General features: G+C 34.9%; 1 protein-coding gene and 1 pseudogene across 5 annotated transcripts in view; one reads left to right on the forward strand and one right to left on the reverse strand.

Annotated features, from left to right (window-relative positions):
- WDR72 (WD repeat domain 72) overlaps positions 1 to 22,526 on the forward strand; it is a 202,116-nt gene that overhangs the window by 135,013 nt on the left and 44,577 nt on the right. The gene's annotated exons all lie outside the window — the stretch shown is intronic.
- LOC112469872 lies at positions 11,493 to 11,611 on the reverse strand (annotated as a pseudogene).

Genomic DNA, 22,526 nt, shown 5'->3' on the forward strand with positions numbered 1-22,526 from the left:
AGAGAAAAAGCAGGATATAGTCAGCTTTGTATTTCCAGCAGATATCACAGTATCTGGCACACAGCAAGGCAGTTGTTGGAGAAATGGTGGCTAAAGGAAAAATTATCCATCTGTCCTCATGCCATTGCAATATCCCATACTGTCAGAATGTCATTCGTCTTGATGGCAGGAGCCGTATTTTTCCATTTTAATTCATCAATGTATCTGCCCAATTTTCAGCTTTGAAACAATTTAGATAATTTCAAAACTTATCTGTTACTAAGAGCTTACTATGTCTAGGGTTCAATCTAAGGTACTAAAATTTTTGATGACATCACTTTCTACACCTGTATATCCGTCAAAAATACTGTATGACTAAACATTATCTGGCAAACTAATTGTTTGTTTATTTTCCTTTTTTCCCACCTCTCTGAACTCCTTGAGGGCAAAAGTTGGAACTTACTAATTTTGTGCTCTTAGCAGCTAATGTATCACGTGGCTCATGATGGGTGCTCATTAAATGTTTGTTGCCTGAGTAAGTGGATGAATGATAAATGACAGTGACAGACATGTATCAAAGAACTCTGATCTAAGGCAGAATGGAAGAAATGCTAAATAATATGTTAGTCTGTAGGTAGGAAGAGAATGGAAAAGATCATTACAAGGATGATAGTTTTCTTCTAAAGTGTTAATTCAAGGACATTTCTTCAATTTTATCTATTTAGTTTAGGAGCAATTTATCTGCTTAGAGAACCACCAGGAAATATTAATGCCTAAAAAAATAAGGTAGCATATTTCATTTTCAGCACCCAAGAAGAAACTACAAGAAATGAAGACCATTCAAAGAACAGTTGTTACTTTTTTTCTCTTATACCTGCTACAGGTGAACATGGACCCTTTATGTCTATGCAGGAACACCTGTCCTCCAGCCATGCAGCCAGCCCTACTATTCTGGGCAATGTGATAGCACACTTAGTTGCTGACTATAATAAGAACATTGTAATTGTGAACACTCTCCCAACTTCTTAGGTGTCTTCTCATCAGAATGAGGTCAGTCTTGAAATTTTAGAAAACTTAGATTGTAGTGGTTCTCACCTCTTGTCAATCCTGGTACTGACTCTAGAGTCAATATTTAGTAATGTCACCTTTATAATCCTAAAATAAAATTCCTAAGTAATACAACCTATCTACTCACATTATTTAGATACAAGTTAAAAGGAAAAAGGAGTAATTTATAATAAAATAATATGCGTCTCGGTAGGTCAAGCTTGAGCATGGCTATACTAAAAGATTTAATAAAATGCTGACAGGGACAAATCCCATCACTAAGAAGACGACAGTTATTAATGCATGCCCCTGCACGTGTGTGGTGGTGCTGTTAGTGACAGAGGTGTCAAAATGGATTTTATTGGTAAAGTTCTGGACAACAAGAGCAGCGAAACATGATGTACATGGTTAGTGGCCTTCCTAGGAAATCCAGATTATATTAAACATCTTGAAAGATTTCTATGTGTAAAATAAAGTTAGGTTCTAGGCTCACAAAATTATAAATAGAGCTTTCCCTTCCATGAATGTCCAGTGAAATATTTGAAAACCATGTGAAATATAAGGGCAATTGTTCATTGTGAAGGACTGTGCTGAGCATTGCAGGACATCTGGCAATTCTGGTCCCTGCCCGCTAAATATCTGTGTCTCCAAAATCACTGGGGAAACTGAACGTCCCTCACCTCAGCAGTTTCCAAAGCCTTCCTCTAGGGGGCAGTACCAACCCTGCTGAGAACCTCTTCTTTCTGGAAAGGAATTTTGTATGTTCTGAGGCCTTTCTTTGTTTCTGCCTCTCTTCCTCTTTAAAAGTACACAGAGAGATGAAACCAAATTGTAACCTAAACTAACTTACGAAGCTCCTTTCTTAGCTCTTTGTGTTTTCTCCTTTCTTTGTGCTTCACCCATGTTGTTTATACTTTGGTCATAATATTTCCCAGGCTGTATAATAAATCATCTGTTTGCAGTTCTGTCTCCTCCATTAGAAAAAGAGCTTCTTGTCCTTTTCTTTCACTTTCATCATTGTGTCCTCAAAGCCTGGCTCTGGGCCTGGTACAGAGTCAACGTTGTTGGCTGATTGAATGAACAGTGCATGTTACTGAACTACTAAACATTCTCCAAGGAAGTCATTAAAGAAAGCTCCAAATTTTACCATTGAAATTAAATTATTATTTTACAATACAGAATAAACACAGTACATCTTAGAACTTAAAAATTAGGTAACCTCTTTCCCAGTCTGTGAATTGAGCAAACTGGAAATGAGAGTAATGAGTGAAAAGTGTTATACAGGGTCAGTTCATTAAATGATTGGGAACATAACAAAAATTTGGTTTAGAATGTACTAATTTTTAATATATCTTATCCTTAAAGTGCAATCGCCTATTAGTACTTAAAGTATATTAAATTATTTTTGAGAAGTTCATAATGTCCTTTGGCATATACAAGGTATATGCTTTAATGTCTTTGCACCAGAGTAGGGAATAGCTAAACTGTTCAATTATCCAGCTGGTAGGTTCATCCAACCATCAATTTCCTCTACCTCTTTTGAATATGTTATATGTTAGGTGCTCCATTTCCCAAGCTATTTACTTAGAATATGAGAACATGATGCAGTTTCTACTTTCCAAAAGGTCGAGTCTTTTAAACATAATGAGGCCACGATGTGGTATAAGATACCAAAGTTCGCATTGTTATGGAAACATGGAGAGCCACCAATTGCTTGGGGATGATTTTTAGAGGCTTCACACAGGAGTAGACATTCATATGTGGTTTGGATAATAATGGTTTGGCAGACATGGAGAGATGCAATGCTTAGATCACTCTATAAGAAAGCTACTTGCTCGGCTGTGAAGACTGTGGCTGGCTGACAGCTTCCACCTGTTGGCACCTCCAGGATTCGTCCCTGCATTGTAGCAGAGATCAAACTCTTCTTGGGACAATGACTGAGCAAGGTCGCGGTTCAAGGGCCTAGCTGTTTCTGGTTCATTCAGACCTCTAACTCCTGATTTTGTTCTGGAGTTTTCATTGGGCAGATGGAGACTTTAATAAAATCTGCATCATGAATAGAGAGCTCTTGACCCAATTCTGCTTTTGCCCTTTTTCTTTCTTGGGTTTTACTCCCAATATATCTTTTGCATTTCTGACTTCTTCCTAACATCTGTTTCTGGGATGACCCAACTGACGCCAATTGGAAAGAGAATGAGAAGTGTATTTCAGGCAAAAGGAATAACGTGAGGACAGACACAGGGACATGTAACATAGGGCAGCATATAGGAAATGAGGAAACTCTAGTCTAGATCCAAAAGTTGAGACACCTAGAACGTAAAGTTTCTGCAGTGGTGCTTTCTCTGGAAAGATCAAGAGAGCCATTACAAATTATTTTAAGAGAAGTAAGACATTTTCAGTACAAGATGGAGAGTGAGTAAAGCAGGAGATACAAAAAAAACCTTCATGCCCCAATCTTGTCAAAATATCTTAGTATTTTACTTGTAAAGCAGTATTTTATTTTGCTAGGTTATTTAGATGGAAACTTAATGCTTCATGTCCCATATGAAGAAAGAAATTACATTCACATAACATAAAGGAGAGAAGTTTTGCCTCCTTGCTTTTAGGTAAACAACGCCGAATATCCTTCAGAGTCATCAAAGTCCAGACCATGTTAGTGACACCTTCTTAGTTGCTGTGGTTCTTGGTGCTGATTTGAAGTATATTTGGCCATTATCTCAATCTCCCACCCTCCTCGAATCAGTTATTAACATTTTCCTGACTTGTATACACTAATATTCGATCTGATTTCTCATCTCCTTTGTATGCATTTGTATCATTTACCATCCATTTATTAATGATTTTGGGTGTTACTATCCATTGTGTGTGTGTGTGTGTGTGAGTGTATTTATATAGACATTATTTACCTCTCTTTTTACAAACATCCTTAACTGAAACATTAAGTAAGACCAGGCTTACTATTTGCAATTAGATATTTTCCAGGTATAGAATATATTATTTCTCTTTACCACTTAAAAAAAAATAGTCTTGATTTCATGAATAGAATTTTAAAAAAAACAAAGTAACTTTGAAACGTGTTTTTCTGTGTGTTTATATTAATATCCAATGAATAATTTTAAAGGTTAAACTTCATGATCCATCTCTTCAAGCCATCTACTTAAGTCTAGAGTCATTACATCACCTGCTTCCCTTATGCCATTGATTTATTCTTCTTTCAAACTGCTGAGATTGGGCAGTATCATTTACTTTTTATATGGTATATCCAGCACTATGATACAGAAGGTAATGGAAGAATACCTGTAACACAGTATAGTATTGCCTACTCGCCTGTATGAATCAATAGCATACCCATAAACATTTGTGTGGGGTTCTCATAATGAAAGAGAATGAAAGGTTTTAAATGGTCTTTTTTTTTTCCAGTAGTAAATATGTTGGGGCATCTCTAAGTAATAGTAGTACTTAGATACCATAATGTGTTTGTGTTTAATTTTGAGGGATGCCAAGGGGTTTTTAGAATTTTCTTAGGGATATCATAATCCAGGCTCTCCAAAATAACTATAGTCTATATACAATGTACTGTGAAGAAATGGCCATTTCAAGACCCCCAAAATATCTATTTAAACATTAATTTCTGAAAATGAAAAGAAAAAATTAGGGGGATTATTTTCAAATGATCTTTTTCTAGTACTTACATAACACTTTCAAAAGGTTTTGGCATGTCTTTATTTCTCTTTACTGATAGTAAATGAAGTGAGCCTTTGACTATTTCAATGAGAGGGAAACTAAGGCACAATAGACTTAAATACCTTTGCTGTGTTGATATGACTTGGAAAATGGCCATAGGCTAGATTGTATGCTCTTATTTGCTAATCTCAGATTCTTTTATGTAAATCACCCTGTTTCATGGGGCATCATGTGGAGGATGGAATTTATAAGAGTAAGTACATTTATTTATGAAAATTGATGTATTTCCCTCTACTTAAATGCAGGCCTTTCTCTGGGAGGATATTGCCATTTTTATATTTTCAATGGCTCATTTTAAAGGAAAATATATTACGCATTTAAAAAATGAGATAAACTATTGCTACTGTAATGGCAATCCACTGTTATGATATTCATATTATAAAAGCCAACTATTAGTCAAAAATATAGTTTGATGAATGTAGTATGTTTATAAATTGAAAATAGTCATTTCATTTCTTCCCTAGTAAATTTGCCTCAAATATTAGTTTATTATATGTGTTTGCTTATATTACAAATATTTCCAGTAAGCGAACACAAATCATTTTTATATTTAGCATTTAAAGTGTATCTTAACTTAACCATTAAATCATCTATTAAATATTCAATTAAAGTGGGTTTTGATCCATTTTTTAAAATTAGTGGTCAGGTATTCGGGGAAACAAGCTTGCAAGATATTTCTAAAACACAATTCACTTCATTTCTTGTTCTTTATATTTTGTCAGAGAATGCCTTAATGTAACAGAAATCAGATTTGGTGTGTATTTTTACACCAAATCAAATTGTGCAGGCGCCACCCTCAGCTTTCTCCAAAACATTATAAAGGATAAGATTCCACCATGATATAGCTTAAGAAAGCAGTAGAGCCCTGGAAGAAGTCCATACGTAGAAAGTGAGCTACAGGAGTATGTTTTACTGGAAAGCCACATGTCTCAGAACACCATTACAGACTGGATTTAAAAAATAAGTTTACTTAACTGAGTTCTGTCTCCTGGAATCTGTATGTAAGGCATATATGGTTTTTCTGGTTATTCTGTAGACATAAATCATAAGTATAAAAGGTACTGAAACTGCAATATAGTAGTGACTAATGGTATAAAGCACTTAGATGCTCCAGTTATAACAACTATATGAAGAGGGTGAAGGCATCATAAGTCATTGTATTTATTACAATTGGCAGGTTTCCCTTCTTAGTTGTATTGAATATAGTCTTACTTTCCCTGTCCTCTTCTTGCCCATTTTCTCAAATTCATAAGGCAAATTATAAATTGTAATATTTTTAATTTATTCTTTTAATGTGTAGCAGTAATCCAAACTTATTAATTCTTTTATCAAATCAGAAATGGAAAAAATCAAGTAAAGCTTCGTAGTATAAAGTGCTTTTTTAAAACACAAATTCTAAAATTTTCCATTTCTGATTACTAGAGGAAAGGGCTGTGTGCTGTCTTCATATACATAGTTGCTTAAATGTCAGAAAATTACTATAAAATAATTTTTATGCTATGAAGTGAATTAGGTTTTTCCCCCTTTGTATGAGATCTTCAACACAGACATAATTTAAAATTTGCAAAATATTAGAAAAATAAAGCCAAGCTTCACCAATATCTTTCATCTCAGTTGTAAAGCATAAACATTTCTAAAGATTTTTACTGATAACCAGCTTCCTTTTGTTATTTGAAAAATTATCTAAATTGGTGATTTTTTAAACTTTTGTAAGCATATGAACCTTTTGTAATAATGAAGTAATCAAATAAACTGTATCTTAGTTTAATTTATAATAATTTACATGTTACAAAGTTAAACACTGAGATCAAAGATATTTCAATGAATTATGAGCTTTGAAATTAGATGGAGGAGAGTCATAAAGACTTTTGGTCTCGACATCCAATTCATTTTGGTAGATTGGATAAATTGACGTGGAAAAAATGTGATTTATCTTCATACACACAATTACACTTGTTTGTATAATTTTACATGAGTGGAATCTCTACTACTAACATTATAACACACACACACATCCTCGGTAATCAATGATATACTTATAAATTTAAATATAGGCCTAAAGATTAATCTTGGATCTGCTCACGAAAAAAGTTATTTGGCAGCATAAATCAATGTATTCATGGTTTCCAAGTTTATTAAAATTTAGTATAAACATTTGCGTTTTAAAATCACAGTTCTTTAACAATAGCTAGAGTACATATTTTAAACAGAAAATGTGAATTAGATGATTATGTATTCCCTCTGAGAAATGCTGAGAGTCCATGGATTGCAGGCTGGAAACTACTGGATAGGGTCATAAGGAGAGAAGTTATCTCATTTCTCTGCACACCTCTGCACCTAGTACAAAATTGTAGCAGTGAAAAACATATGTGCCTAAAAATTATCTCAATTTTATTTTTTAATGGCCACTTATAGTCATATTTTTATTTTTAAAAAAGAAGGCTGATCTCAAGATTTGAATAGCATTGAGATATTGTCTGGCTATCTCGTTTTAAGACTCAAGTTATAAATTGCAATCATGTCACGTCAGAATGTGCCCTTAGGTTTCCCAGTGCCTCAGTTTAGTGCCCAGCTGGTGCCAGGCAAGCTGCTGACTTGCACAGAGAGGAATTCCAGGAAGTCGTCAGAGCCGGCCATTTTCCAATAATGCTCCCTGGCATGGACTCAGTTCAGAGCTCTTTTACAAATAGCTATTTCCCTGAGATCACGATGAGATTTCCTAGAAGTACACGCAATGCTTTTCACTAAAATTTTTTAATTCGAAACTTTTTGTAAAAATGTAGGTTTCCCCCTGCATTCTTAATGCCACATAGCCATTTTTCAGTACATTTTAAGTGTCCCTTTAAGATATGAAAGTGCTTAGATCTCTTGGAGACATGCTTTTTAAAGTTATTATTATTTTCACTTTGTATCATTTTGTATTAGATGTTAGCCTTAAATTATACTGGATTTTTATGTCTTACTTCAAGATGGTTGAAGAGCACAGGAGCACCTAAATTATTAATTATCTCTATTAATTCTGTCAATCAGCAGCAGCCACTGAGAGTTAATGGTGGGCAAATGTTGCAGTAAGTACTCTAGACATGTGGATAGCTATTTTGGGTAATCTCAGATTAGACTGGCCAGTCAGAGCCTTCTGTAGCACCTGCCACTTGAGGGATCTAAAGCACATGAAGTTCTTTACGATAGATGTGATCACCGTGTTACACAGGGTGAAATATGAGTATAGAGACATAATGAAGTCCTCAGTTCCAACTTGGACTAAGAACTGACTCTAGCTGCTGCCCCCCATTCATTTACAGGCATTTGGTGTTTACTTGATTTTGAATGTCTTTATGTGGAGGAGGGAGTAGAGTACTTGGCATATGAGTGGTATTCAGATAAAAGACTCACATGATCTTTGAGTCAAGATCATTTGGGGATCATTGAGTTTAAGCTCTTTGTTTTCTGCCTAGGAACCTGAAGCTCAGAAAGGCCCAATGACTCACTTCAAGTCATAGTTAAGGAGTGCAACAGTATTCAATCCTAATCCTTTCCAATATTTGCAATTTTAAAACAATTGTCTGGTGGTCCCTATTTAGTATTTCTTTCTTTTCCTCTACTTGTTATTATTTGCTAGTCAAGCTTAAACTTTCCTCCAATAAGTGGCAGATGAACCACACACAAAAAGATATGGAAGCCAGGTTGCATTCCTATAAATCCCAGTTGATGGGCTTAAATCCTTTAGACCTAGGTGAAACTTAAATGGAGGGTGCTTTTTCTCTGTCCCCTCTTATTGTAGGCTTCCATCTTATTCCAGCAAGGATATAAACTAATTCTGGTTAATGTGTTATTAGAATAACCTGTCCTAGAGGCAGTTGTCTTCAATAGCTAAAGTGATCCTATAAAACAAATCTCTTCATATTAACTCTCCAAGTTAAAACCCATCAGTGCTATAATGCCCAGCAAGGATTCTTCTTTAGGTTCAACTAAACATTCAGACTCAGAAGGACAAAGATTTGGAACCACATCTTGCAGGATAGCAGTGGGCCTTCCTCCTGGGGAGTCCTTACAGTAGTCCAAGGTCATCTGTGAAAATCGCCCTGTTTCACAGCCTTATGTCTCTTGTAATAAATCCATAGGCATGGCTTGTTGGGTCGACTCACAGGGAAGCCCAAAGCTATGACGTCAGGTTTTTATGGTTCATTTGTATTTCCTTTTAGTCTAGATACAATTTAACCATGAGGGGTCATTTTCACCTTTAGCAGTGTTACCCTGAGATTCGTTGACATTCTGCCTTTGTCAAGTTACCAAGGAAATCCAGCTGGAGTTAACCAAAGGTCAAGTTCTTATGTAGAAAGGGAAAAAGTTTGTTGTTGTCATTTTTACTTCTGTTGTCACTTTTACGCATGGCTTCCATTTTCTCTTTTGATAAAATGAATATTATTTAAGTAATTCACAACGATCATTTTCAACTGGCCACTGGATGTCCCCCTGGTCTCATCTTGCTTCCTCGTATCCCCCTTCAACTCTACAATTCAGTCAAACCAAACCCTTTCAGTTCCTCCAAATGACCAGTCCCTGAATGGCTTTTAGCCTTTGCACATTCTATTCCATCTCTTATTTATTATAAAGCAGTGAGCAAGGTCCTGAGGATACAATAGTGAAAAAGACAGCCTAATGGAGCAGACAACCCCTGCCTGAAAGCCTTTTCCTCTCCCACAATTGTCTGAGAACTTGAGGTCTCAAACTGAATGATACATTCTCTGGGAATGTATCATACCCTCTCTGTTCCCCCAAAATAGGATAGTGACCCACTCTGTACTTCCACCATGATACTAACTGCCTTTGATTGTCATTACCTGGTTTTTTATCTACTCATGAAATTGTGGGCTCTATAATGGGAAAGGAATGTCTAACTTGCTCACCATTATTTCTCTAATACCTAGGTCGGTGCCAGGTACCCAGCAGATACTTGATAAATATCTGATAAACAAATAGGTAACAATTCTAGGAATTCTAGAATTGCAACATGCTTTTAAAACCATAAACTATCCTTCTACAGTTAAAATTTAAAGCCCTGTTATAAGTAATGAAGAAGATATGTCAGGAGCAGATGCTCATCAAAATTATAAGTGGAATTCTCTTTATTTTTTTAAAAAAAGTATTTATAAATAAAAAAGCAAAGCAATAATATTATAGAAAAGGGAGTAAATAAATTAAAAAATATTGATTACTCACAATTAAAATCACTTGAATAAAAGCAAACTATCATAACTGGGTTTTTCCTAGTTATCTAAAACCCAAAGCCAATGTTGAGATTAGTAGACAAAGAATGAGGGAAGGTCAATAAGAGCATCAAAAACTCAGAAACATACCTAGGATTCTTATTCTCACTTAATGTAGCTTTTGAAGTTTGGCCTGGCAACTAAATAAAATAAATAGTTTTTCATTAAGATATCATATACACATTTGTGAGGATAAATATCCTTTCCTGGAACTATTTTTTCAGGAATTTATCACATGAGGTACAATATAAAGTAGTAACAAACCACACAGAATATACCTCAAACTAGCTGTCTAAAAGTACCAAAAGTATTCTTAAATGTGATATTTTTGTATATTAGCCATCTATAAAATCAAAAAATATGATATTGAGCCACAGCTCAGAAGCCATGTCTTTGATTGACTTAAGTAATATGGTCCAAGGCATTTTCTGATGGTCTGAGAGTGCAGGGAAAGAATTTGGACTAGTGTAGGTAAATGGATAGTTAACGTGCCCATTTAAGCTTTTTCTCTCAAATATCAAATATCTTAAACGAGCTTTGGAGAGGTGCTGGACCACATTCAATTTACAATCAAATTCCCTTAATAAGATTTTACAGTGCAGAAATTCTTCCTTGCTGATTAAAATGAGAGCTATAATTTTATGAGTTGAAGTACTGGCCAAACTTCTTACATAAAGAAAGACAGCCTGCTGGAACCCAGCCATGAATAGCCTGGGTGCTTACAAGTAATATCTTTGTCTTTTGGAAGGAGCAGTGGACCTTTTCACCCTCAGATGTATAGTAGTAATTTCTAAAGATTGCCAAGTCTTAGGGCTCTACAGTATAGGCTCAAACTGGTCCCTTGTGTATGTATTCTGTTTGATTTACACAGTACTTCATGGCAAACAAATAAAAAACTTAAACTAACATTTAAAAACCAGGAGATTTCACAAAATTTTATGGATTTCTGGCATCTCATGAAAAATAGCAAGAGAGGCCACACCAAGTTGTCACTTTAGTGTCATTTTGGCTGCAGCTGAATAGTAGATGGTTATGAGACAACCTTTTCAGAGTGATTGTGTGCTCTCCAGTTCATCTCAGCATCAACCAAACCTGTTTGGTTTTTTTGTTTTGTTTTGTTTTGTTTCAGTTGTCACTGGATTCCTATAGGAATTTGAGGTTTTTACTTAATACTGTGAAGCTTTAGCTCGAAAAATTCTATGTGTGGATATTTGCAAGATTGGGGAAGGGAAGTAAGAGGACAGGAATTAACATTAAACAGGCATCTAAATTTCACCTAATAAATAATAGACACTGCACAAGTTTCTATATATACAAAAAAGAGTGAGACACAAGGATTACTTTAAGGTGTATCCTTTACCAATCTGCTTATGGAGAGCTTTGGAAGAGTGGGGAGGTACTATATCTTACTTCTCTTTGCTGAACATCCTTAAATTTATTTATTTATTTTTTTAATGCCTACAGCACCTGGTCTTCCTAGGTGGTCTCCCATCCAAGTATTAACCAGGCCCGACCCTGCTTAGTTTCCGAGATCAGACAGGATCGGGCACACTCAGAGTGGCATGGCTGTAAACCCTTGAACATCCTTAAATTTAATTTCAAAATGTTAAACTTACTGATATCTCAAGGGATCTGAGAAAGATACTAACAAAGGGAATCTTTTCAAGTGTGATTATCTTGGGCGATAATAGTGAGGCATGTCCTGGGTGACCTGTCCCTAGCCAAACTCTTGTACTTTGAAGTACAGCCCTTGGTACACAATCTAGAGAGGGTTGGATACCTGACGAACTAACAATAACACATGTCATAGGGCTATTTTAGGAGTATAATTAGAGTATAATTTCATGAGCGAGTGGAGCAGACTTAAAGTTGGGGTAGAGCCACAATGTGAAAGGTTTTGTATGCCATACTGCAGGTACTAGGACGTTTCCAGGTTTATAATTTAGTTATTTCTCAGCATGGTAGATGGATCAAAAATCAAAGGGACTAAGGGTCTAAAGCAGGGAGACCATTTGTTCCAGTGGGCTCCAGAGATATCTTCTTTCAATCCTGTAGAAGTCAGTTCTACCCTGTGAGCTGAATGAGCTAAATGATTGCATAGGCTTAACATCTTAAATATCTGTGTTGTGGATGTTGACAATAGCTGGTGAAATGCACAGATTAACACTAACCTAATTATGGACATCAATACCCAGATTCAAATTTTTATCATTCTCCAATTTTAGTAGCATCCCAAATATTCCATGTGCTTTGCACACATCTAATTTAATTATGTTAACAACTTTGTGACTGGGAACTGTTGTCTCCGTTTTACAGATGAGGAAACTGAGTTTAGTCTCCCTCCTAATATGTATGGCCTGTCTGCATAAAAATAAAAACCTATACACAGACTCAGATTGTACCTTTCAAGTAGCAAGGTTCTAAAATTTTTAAACCCTAGGTTGATTTTTATGCCTGGTAATAAAGTTGTGTTAAGGGCTACACGGGGTTAGTACATTTCAAAACAGAAATGTTTGTGTTAGTAATTAAAATTTTATTTCCATTGTGTTAGTAATTAAAGTTTTATTTCAGTGACATAGCATGCAGCCAATAGTATTGATTATAGCCTAATACATAAAGTGTCAGCACCCAGATATACAACATCTCCTTGGCATATTGTGGAAACTGGCCATGAATCACTTCCCTTGAACATCAAAGATTAAGTTCACATTTACACATGAAAGTACATGCTCACTTGGCAGTTTTCAAATACAATTAGTAGTGATGCTCCTGTTAAGTTTGAAACATGCTATGTTAACACTCACATGAAAAAAAGTCTTCTACTAATTTCCCTGTATTGCTTTCTGAAATGTTTATCAAAACATACATAAATGTATAGATTACATATACACATAAATGTACATATAAATATACATACACACACACACATGGATTTATTGTTTAATTTTTAGCAGTTTGTTTAAACGCATTCTAGGAAAGTGTCCATTGGAAGTTTTCCTTGCTTTGAAGTGAGGGCTTGAAATGTGAGTTGTTTTAATCTTACCCAGCACCACCACTATGAACACCTATGTACTCCTTTTCCCTTCCCCATAACCACTTTTTCATATCTGAATATAGAGGAAATGAATGGGATGTAGCCTATGTAAATTCTCTGTTAATTTGTTTTATAGTAGGAAAAAAAAAGATCTGCATTTTAAGTCACTTATCATATAGAACTGCAGTATTTTGCATTAGAAATTGTGTAATGGAATAAACATCTTTTCAAGGAAGATATGTGAATATTAAAGCGGTCTAAAAAGGAAGAGTTTTTACTAAAATTAAATGCATTAGAAAGTGTTGCATTAGAATATCTCTAAGACCCTACAACTACATCAGATACATATTTTATGAGATACATATTTTACATTTACAAAATATGAGATACATATTTTACATATTTCTTCACATTTTATCATTTCTGAAATCTGGGTGCCTCTTATCATTGAAGAAAATAAGCTCAGTGAGAGTGAAGATTTTGTCTCTATTATTCATTCTCTTTCCTTAGTACCTAGGTAAAATGCTTATCAATACTAGGCTGTACATAAATATTTGTTAAATGAATGTGTGAATCTAAGTTAAGGACTATTGCCAGTCGCCCAAAGAATGAGTATCATTGCCTATGCATGAACTTAGCCATGTGTAGAAGGCACTCTTCATTCATTTTCATCTTGTTTGAATTATTTGCACTTGTATCACTCTTTAAATTTTAAATTAAGTTTGGATTTTTAATTGTTGCTTAAAATAGCTTTCGAAGGATTACACTGTGATACAGAACTGAAACAAATATTGCCTTGTATAGAAAAGACTGCCTGTCACACATGCGGAGATAGAATTAAAGACAGTAGAGGTGGGTAAAGCTTTCATAAGAGATCATCAAATTTTCAACCTGGGAATATCCTTATAACCCATTCATGCATTATAAAGGACTAAGAAGTTTTCAAGAGGATCTGTTTAATATTCTGGGATATATCATTCAATTAAAGAAACAAAAACAAGTATAAAATGATAACATTAACAAACAAATGCAAATGAAATAGTTGATGTTAAAATTGATAAAAGAGTTAAAATTACAAGCAAGAGTCATGGAAAGCAGTTCATTAAATGATACTGTACAAAAATGCAGCAGCCAAAATTGAATCAGAAAAATCCTAGCCTCTGAACACACATAAGATCAGACTCCAACATTATTAGGATATTGGAAAAGAAAGAGATATGTATTGTATGAATAAATGTGTTGTGAATTGATACAAAATATGGACAGTTAATGTGGAATTTTCTTCAGTGTAACAGCTGTTATAAAATTGATAACACACTTAGAATTAATCATAATTTGGAATGAAGAAAATATACACATATACATGTACTCAGACACACTCACATACACATTTTGGGGGGTGTCATTTGGACAAAATAAGATACTTAGCAAAAAGAGGAATAAAGTTAACTTAGTTGATATTTGAATGTTCCAGAAAAAAAAAGATACAGTTTTTTTTAACACGTCATTTGCTATCAGAGCTGGTTGGCACTATATGAAATCCAGACCAGAGAGTCTCCTGATGGAAAATTTGCCACCTTCTCCCAACCCCAATTCTAAGGGCACTGGTATTCAATATAGCAAGATAATGGTGCTTTCCTTTAGCTGGATTTCCAATTAATAAAAACCCAGTCACTGTGGAAAATTTGTATTTGCTGTGAAAAGATAGAAAATGCGGTTCTCTGAAAAGGACAGCCTTAATTGCTGCTGGGTGCTGGTGAATGGCAGGAGTGGTTCCAGAAGAGCAATGCCTGGAGCACAGCATGGATAGTGACAAAAGACCTGGACTTTTTTTTTTTTTAATCCCAATATCAGTCTGTCACCGGCTGCAGACTACCCCAGTGAGTGTGCAGTTTCCCAGTCAACTCTAGTTGGCTCGTCTGCTGAGGGCAGTTTCCAGAGGAAGGCTAAAGTGCCCTTGTTCTCTTTCACAGAGAAAAAATTTAACTTTGATGAAGTTTAATTTATCAGTATTTTAGTTTCATGGGTTATACTTTTGGAGTCAAGTCTAACTAAACTCTTTGCCTAGCCCTACATCCTGAAAATTTTCTCCTATTTTTATATTAAGAGGCTTTTTTTCTTTTTAATTTAAGCTTTATATGTGAGAGAAAGATCACGAGAAGAGAAAAGGAGAGTGTGTACTGCAAAAACATTGTCTTAGGTGGAAGACCAACTTACTTCTGAGTTGTTGAGTGTAAAATCACTTTAACACACCTTTCACTAAAGACCACCTACTTTAAATTTTCATTGTTTTCATAGTTCATTTTTTCATAATTCACTACTAATGCAAAGATAAATAAACCAAACCAAACAAAAAAGACATATAAAACAATGCAAATTATATTTACTCATTCACATAATGGCATCCTGGGGGTGGGGTGCTTATGAATGAGATCATTTCTCTTGTGAGAGCAAACCTGAGTATTTCAAGAGTAAGGACTAAATTAAAGCTATAGCAACTATACCTCTTAAAAGATGGCCGGGTGGCTTATATCTTGTGGCACCCATATTCTACATTTGGTCTTGTGAGTGCAAATAAATGCTTCATAAGCCGATGCATAGATATCAGATGAAATTCCTGGTATATGGGATTTTCATGACTCGAATGGGTGATTCAGAGTGTGACTATTCTATGATGCTATCAATCTTGGCTCTATATTTAATAATGTGTTTTAGCCAATAGACACATGCTTCAATAGTATTACAGTAGACAACTCTCAGGGTGCCTGTCTGGTTGATGTTTCCTTTTCCCACAGCTTTGTTCATGACCTTTGAGAGAACCTGGACCTACAGTGCAGATGCATGAGCTACTGGTCATGTAACCTTATGACCTCATTCATCTCTAATTGGACCAATACTGGGTAGACACCTGGGACAAAATGAGATTTTCTGTCCCAGAAATTGGAAGCTGGGAATGTAGAGGCTCAATGCAGTTTCTATTTGATGTAGATCAGAATGACCACATAAAAACAGGGATGGGTTGGCTACAGTAATTCAAATCATAGAAGACCCATCTTCAGAGGGAGAGAAAGAAGAATGATCACATGTACAGAAAGGAACAGACCATAAGTCCTATAAAGAGGAAAGAAAACCTTGGGCTTATATATGTTTCAGTAAATTCCCCATTATGCTTAAATATTCTGAATTCTTTCAATTCTCCTAATTACCCTTAATACAGATTGGTAAATCGAATATTATTTTACAATTTAAATATATGATAATTAAAAATCTCCCCTACACACACACTCTTTGTGCTAAATATCAATGTAAATATCAATGTATGCTCGAGTATATGCTTATAATACAGGTCGCATTGTTAGAAGCCAAGTGCCCAACTCCTGGGAAATAATAACCCTGTACATGGAGCTGTGTGATATTTGAGTGAGATGGTCTATAGTCCTGCTAGAGATGATCAGTAGTGCTTTTAGAGCAGGAATTGATGAGGGACTTTCAAAACCATAAGGTGGAAGAGTGACAGGAATGTTTTGCCTCAAAAAATAAAATCTTAGCGTGAGAGACATGATTAGTGACCTCCCTCATAAAAAAGAAGACAGTTGGGATTGTTTCACAAGCCAGAGTGAGGACCATTGCTAGACATATCGGGGGGACTTACGTACAGTATTATATTTAAGGAAAAGTCATCAGACTCTTAGGTCTGTTGAATGCTGGAACAGCCTGCACCTTGAGGTAGTGAGCTCCCAGTTATTGTTATTTAAATCGTGGCAGTGAAGAAATCAGAGTCACTGTTTGGGGGTTTGAAATTGGTTAGAAAATCCCTATTTTCTGCTCCATTGATGTTGATCTCACTATCCTGAACATCTTAAGGATCCGTAAAAACAAAGGCTTACATGCTTAAGAGGAACATCTCTTTAAAGCTGCTGTTGTTTGTTTTAGGGTTTCAGCGCCAAATAATAAAATAATAATAATAATAACAACAACAACAATAAAGCTTTTTCCTCTATAAATATTACACACACATACACATTTGTAATTCATACATTAAATGGTGAAGAATTTTTTGCATTTGATATAAATAAGCTTACCTAGTTAAAAAATGAGATATCTGTTGACTAATACTTAGGAATTAAGTAGAGCTTACTTAAATAAACTTAGGAGAAAAAAAATGCCTAAAATCAAAGCTCGATTTGGAACATCATAGGTAATGGTTTTTTGTGGTTGTTGTTTAATGACGATGTTTGTTATATTCAGGATAATGATCAATTGATGTTGAATATAAAACTGGTAGAAGAAGGAATATTGAATTTTAGATATTTCTAATAAAGCTTAGAAATAATTATTTCAGTGTTTTTACCTATTTATAAAATATGAAATCTTGCCTACTAATTAAAATTTTCAAATTTAGCTATTAATTTACTTAAATATTAATCACATATTAGAATTTAATTGTATTTTCAGAATATTTTAATAATATTATAATTTTATAATTTTCAAGGCTTCTATTTCTATAAAGATCAGTTTAAAAACATAAAAAATTGTTTCTATTCTATATTTCAGTCCAGTTATAAATTTTCAGCTTAAGTGTATGCAGCTCAGAAGCGGAATGTAATTTGCTAATATTGTTTGTAATTTACAAAGTGGATTCTGTAAACTATTAAACAAGAAAAATCAGCCCCATCTCTTCAGGTCATACCACACACTAGATATTCCACAGAGATTATGCGGCCACTTTTAGAGAATGTACTCCCTTTGAAAAAAAGGGTCTTTTTTTTTTCCTAGGAGGGAGTTGGGGAGAGTGGACAGGTTGGAACTTCTTGAGACGGAATCCATCAATTGACTGACAGCGCCTACATATTCTTCCCCCCAAATACATTGTATGAACTGCATATTACCCAATCTAGGCAGTCTCAGAAAATCTATACTCATTTCTCGATTCCAAATGTGAAGGTCCCCCTTAAACCTAGAAGACTCCTGGAAGGATTTACAGGGAAAATATAACGAGACTGATTTTCTAACACATGTTAGACACACAGCTCACATAAACCTTCGGGTAGCCCTCCGTAGATTTATATGAGGTGGTGCAGGAGAATTCTCCTAGCCATTGAATGTTACTCCCCTGCTTTTGAGTTATGTCAGGTACATAGGAATCATTCCCAGACACTCTCCTGAGACTATAACCATTGCCTTTAAATCCTCAATTTGACACTGTTCTGCATGGTTATTAGAGCTTTAAAGAAATGTATCGGGACTCTCAGCCAGCTTAAGGAAAGCCATTTTCTCCTGGACTATCACCTCCACAAGATAGTACTGGTGGGGATGTGTTAGTAATCAGTTATTTTCTTGTGTTAGGGAACATTTCATGAATGTCACTTTCATAATATATGAGAGATTGTAGAAATAAAAAAGAGAGAGAGAGAGAATTAATCATTTATTTGTAAAGTAATTCGAAGTGTTTTTCTTTTAGTTTGGTTTTATTTGACTTCAGAGATAACATTTTCATCTCGTTTTCTTTCCTCTCTCCTTACCTCTTGGTTTATTCTTAGTCTCTTTCATGTTCTTCTCATCTGTGGCCTGTTGCTGAAACGTTGCTCCGTGGGTGAGCTCATCCATTCTGGTGACTTCCCAGCATAGAACGTATGTGCTGATGATGCCCCCATTGACATCTCCAGACCAGATTGTCCCCTGCTTCTCAGACAGTAGAAGCATCTCCTACTTCACCTCCTACTGGCACCTCAAACTAAAAAATCAATGTACCGCTCCCCCGCCCTTGCCCCCCACCGATGCCTATCCCTTGCTTTCCAATTTTAGGTCTTCCTGGGTTCCCAGTCTCATAGACAATACTGATAATGTATTTTCTTTATGCTCTGCATCCAATCAGTTGACTAATTCTGTCAGTTTTATTCTTTGATAAATCTCAAATGCATCAACTTTTCTCCATCCCAAACAGATACTGAAGTGGTTAAAAGCACTTGCTCTGAACTAATGCTTCCCTGGATTTGAATCCCAGTTTTGCCATGTACAACCTACAGAAACACGCACAACTAATTAACTTATGAACGTAAGCTTTGTTTTATTTTGGTTTTATTTTTTTTCTGAAATTAGAAAAAAAATAACAATCACTAAGCGTCAATTTAGAGGAAAGAATATGTAGGCGCTGTCAGTCAATTGATGGATTTTTATCTCAAAAAGTTCCAACCTGTCCACTCTCTTCAACTCCGTCCTGAGGAAAAAAAAAAAGACCCCTTTTTCAAAGGGATTAAATTCTCTAAAAGTGGCTGCATAATCTCTGTGGAATATCTAGTGTGTGGTATGACCTGAATAAATGAGATAATGCATTAAACATATTATATATGTTTAATAAAGATCCTTGTTCCACATAATTGAAACTAAGTTATCTCTTCTTGGCTAACTGTTGCTTGGCATTTTAACTGCCTTTCTTGCTTCCTGTTTTACTTACTCCAATCCATCCATTCTCCACATTGTAATGGGAGCATATCTTCCTAAAATATAAACCTAATCAGGTCATTTATCCTCTAAAGACCCTTGATTTTCTCCTCAGCGTTCTCAAGATGAAGGTCAAACTCGTTTTTGGAAAATAAAGAAATGGTCTTCTCACACTTTGCAAATGGGATTGCAATTTAGTGTAGCCACATGGAGAACAATTTCTCAGAATTTACCAACATGTTAAATGCTAATGCCCCTTGACACCAGAATTCTATTTCTTGGAATTTAACATGTGCATATGCTTGAAATGACTGAGGTAAAAGTTCATTCTTTACAGTATCGCTTTTAAGAGCAAAAGATTGAAATAAGCTAATTAACCATCAGCAAATAAATGGCAAAATAAATTATGGTGTGCATATATAATGAATACTATGTGCAGTGTTTACAAAAAATAAGATGTGATTCAATCTCCAAAATATATTATGGCAAAAAAGTAAGGTACAGCAAAGGAACATTTTTTGATCTCTTCCTCATTGTGCCCAGATTATGCCTGTGAAGTTTTTATTTCTCTACCACCTTTTCCCAAAACCTTTTCTGGGCTTTTAAGATTAAGTTAAATGTATTCTCTTGTAGATCATTGAGTGTATTAGAATCATCTGGAATGCATGTTAAAAAGGTAGGTATCTGAGCCCAACACTAGATCTGTTGACTCAGAATCTGGGCTTTTGGACCCCTAGAATTTTCATTTTTCATAAGTTCCTGGCTGTTTTTTCTGCATGCTAAGCTTTCTTTTGTACTTGCCTGTTTTCTTGTCTGTTTCCTTCCACTAGGCTGTCAGCAGAACTTCTGTTTTCATCATTTTATACAGTTAAAAATGTGACTAAAAATTGGGATGTTTAGTAAATATTGAAGGAATGAAAGTTATCCTCCTGAATAAGACTTTGGCTAGACCAGCAAATATCATTCTTATATTACCGAATGTGGATATTAATGATAAGAGCAGCCAAGTGGCTTATCAAGTGGCTTATTTATTTATCTAAGTAAATTCAGACACAGAAACTGAAGTCAAAGCCAGGCCTTCTATTTTTTCGTGCCAGTCTTTTTTTGAGGGGTTGTTTAGTTGACTTTGAGATAATTTCTTTAAAATTGAATTTTAAATTCTAGCTCCTTTAATCTTGGGAAAGGAAGCAAAAGAAAAAATATATAGCATGTCTACCAGGTGATTTGCATGATGTCTTTAGACAGTTCTGAGATATGAGAACATAGCACACAACTAGAAATTTTAGATAGGAATTTGGAGAGATTTCAGAGTTTTTAAATGTGAAAATTTAAATTATGAGAAACAGTTGACATTTCAGGTTTATATTCCCAATAGTATATAACTACTCGCCATATGAATCTGATTTCAAAAAATTAATTTTTATATTGGGCAATTTCTAGCCATGCTGAGATGATAGCCATTAGACACCTTGTTTATTAAATCCTGTTGTAGATAAAGGTGCCAGAAATAAATTAATGACTGTTGTAACAGCTGGGCTTTCTTGGTTACAAGAAAAATACCTTGACATATTTTTTGACTCTGTGATTGGTCTACATTTCAAGGGTATAAATTAATCTTCAGAAGGTTCTAAAGAATATCTTCCCTAGACACTTCACTTATACATCAAGTTGGCCATGTTAGCAATCTAATCACAAACCTGTAATTCAGTGGACAACAATTTCTTATTGTGAACAGCATAGCGGCTTTTACTATCATTTAGGTCAGCCCAAGATTGCTGATGCACCGTATGTTTCAGGCCAGGGATGATGGATGGCGAGCTCTGATGCCCATCCCTAAGTGATTGGAAAGATTGAAGACACACAGTTCACTTAAGCTTGCTTACTATTACATCAAGTAATCAGTGTGATAGGCAAGCCTCTGCTCTTTATGTCATCCAACTAACTTTCTGCAGGAATAGTATTTCATATTAAAAAAAAAGTCTTAAGAATTGTGTTCCAGCTGACATTCCTATTACTATATCAAACAGCTTTACCTCAAACCTGGGTGTTAATGAACATTTATAAAATACCTTTGTCATATCAAGCGGATCTTGCTTTTCTTTATTTTAACAGCTCAAATAATGTACATGTGTCACTGAAGTTATAAGTGAAAGATGCAAATTTATTTCTTTTAAACTTTACTCAGCCTGGGAAGAGAAAGAGCCTTTAAAATAATTTCATATTTTCTATGCCTAATTTCCAATTTTATAAATTTTGTCTGCTTGTTAACTTTAAATCATAAAGTTGTAAATATTTGTCTTTGCTAAAACTGATTTGTGTAAATACCATTCTCTGAAGCTCATCTGACCCAATATCCAACACAACAATTAGGGGTGTCTTCCTAGCTACTGTTATGTTGTGTAGGAAATTTCTTTCCAAAAGTGATGAAGAAAAAGCAAGTGTATATCTTACATTGTCAATTTTGCACTAAGAGCATAAATCACTGAGATAAACTCAACAATATTCCTTTGCTTTTATTGTTTCAAACACTATAATTTATAGCTTGAAGCAAAACAATTCATGGAATAATTAAATGTATCTTGATGTGATTTAAGTAACTTAAGGAACACAAAGCAGAGAAGACATTAAAGTTGTTCATAATTGCTCATTTATTTTCTAAACAATGTTATAATTTAAGTTTCTTTGACTTTTGGAATACTTGCATTGCCTGCCATCACACACCAACTCTACTTTTAGCTTTGTAGAGAAAAGAATGTTGAAGTCCATTTATCTCTTGGGAAGAGTTTGCAATAGGGGATAGGAAATCACTGCTTACTTGAAGTTTTATTTTATCATCAATTCTAACTAATATAGTTTATATATCACCAGCCTCTATCCCTTCATTTCTGTATTTATATATACCCTTTCTATTTATATAAATGATTTGAGGATGCCCATAATGAAGACAGGTAACATAATAAGGTCCATTATAATTAATCTAGCTCAGTGATTCTTAAAAGTGTGGACCAGCAGCA

Source organism: Pteropus alecto, unplaced genomic scaffold, assembly GCF_000325575.1.
Source record: "Pteropus alecto unplaced genomic scaffold, ASM32557v1 scaffold86, whole genome shotgun sequence".
Lineage (NCBI taxonomy): Eukaryota > Metazoa > Chordata > Mammalia > Chiroptera > Pteropodidae > Pteropus > Pteropus alecto.